Source organism: Bombina bombina, chromosome 1 (genome assembly GCF_027579735.1).
Source record: "Bombina bombina isolate aBomBom1 chromosome 1, aBomBom1.pri, whole genome shotgun sequence".
NCBI lineage: Eukaryota > Metazoa > Chordata > Amphibia > Anura > Bombinatoridae > Bombina > Bombina bombina.
In genome coordinates this window covers 732,162,969-732,164,628 of record NC_069499.1, presented here as the reverse complement: position 1 = coordinate 732,164,628, position 1,660 = coordinate 732,162,969, and the positions used below count along the sequence as shown (strand labels likewise).

At 31.4% G+C, this 1,660-nt stretch overlaps 1 pseudogene; it reads left to right on the top strand.

Moving 5' to 3' along the window:
* The first annotated feature begins 398 nt into the window (after positions 1-398).
* Positions 399-517, top strand: LOC128646161 (uncharacterized; annotated as a pseudogene).
* Positions 518-1,660: the final 1,143 nt, after the last annotated feature.

Below are 1,660 nucleotides of genomic sequence, written 5' to 3'. Positions count from 1 at the left end.
ATATTGTAAGGGATATATAATCAGCATAGATTGTGTAATAAATAAAAGATGAAACTAGCAAGTCCGTCCTTTATATAGAATATGTCTTGTTTCCGCTTTTTATTCTCTTAGATTAGCAAGCATATGTAAAAATTGGCATCTAGAAATGACATCTAAAAATGACACCTTAACATATACGCTAAAATGGCTTTATTATGACAGATAAGGGAATGTTTTAACAACATTCCAACTACTATCCAATGAAATTGAGCCTATTATACACAGCCCTGCCCCATCCAATAGAAACCAAGCCCCTACTGAGATTATACCCAATAGAAACAGCTGAAAAACGGCTTGGAGATGACAGTAAACTCTCTTTCTGATCAGATCATGATGAGAAATAGGGCTAATACAGAAATGTCTACAGCCACACTGCCTTGAATGCACCTGATCTTGTCTGATCTTGGAAGTTAAGCAGGGCCAGGCCTGGTTAGTACCTGGATGGGAGACCGCCTGGGAACACCAGGTGCGGTAGGATTTTTTTTTAAATAATAGGTATGAAGTCATAACTAAAAAGGCTGGGTTTGTATCTATATTTTTCCAAATCTGGAACACTGTATTCTAACATAGGAATTTTTGTATTTTCTCTGAATAAAAATGATCAGATGCAGATAGAGCTTGACAAAATAAGGATACCATCTAAATGTATTATAATGGATTTTTTAATCACAAATTTTTAAACTATAAACTGTATATTTTAAACACACATTTAAGGTCAGTAAAACAGGAAGTGCTTAACAAACACTTCCTGTTCCACAATTTTATGGCCAGCAATCAGTCTGGTATAAAAAGACCACTACTAACACCATAAAACCAGTCTTGATAAAGGTCTCTTTGTGACCGAAACGCGTTGACTGGTAAGCACAATTTCATTTTCTATTGATCTAAAAACAATCTACACCATCATATCTTTCTTTTACAGAAGGATCATCCAGGGATTATAACAAAATGTTTGCCAAGAAGATAGAATTTTGGGTTGGAAAACGGCTAGCAAGTACTGACACTGCTATTCAGTATAAAACACTTGGAAAATCACCATAACTATTGCTGTTAGGATTCACAACACTTTAAGGATTATTGTTTTTTTCTTAAAGAGACACACTACTTATTATAATTTATTGTTGGATTATTTTTTCTATTAAGTTTTCACTGTTGGACTATTTTTTGGACTATTATTTACATTTATATAAGTTACTGACTAATATATTTCACCTATTATGTGTATGTGGTAAACACAAAGTTGAATTTTTGTTGTGAGCCTTACACTTAATTTGGAATTTTTTAGGAATATTTTTTAAGAGCATTGTTTGCACAATTTTAAATGCCATATCTGCTATTTAACTATTCGTTTTAACTATTCATTTAGCTATTATTGCTGTACAAATTTGTGTATGTGTATATGGTAAACACAAAGTTGAATTTCTGTTGTGAGCCTTATACTAAATTTGGAATTTTTTATGAATATTTTTAAGAGCAATGTTTGCACAATTTTAAATGCTATATCTGTTACATATCTATTTGTTTTAACTATTCATTTAGCTATTATTGTTGTATAAATTTGATTGTTTATACATGGATCCATGTTTTTAACTTATTTGTGTACTCAATAAATTGTTTATTG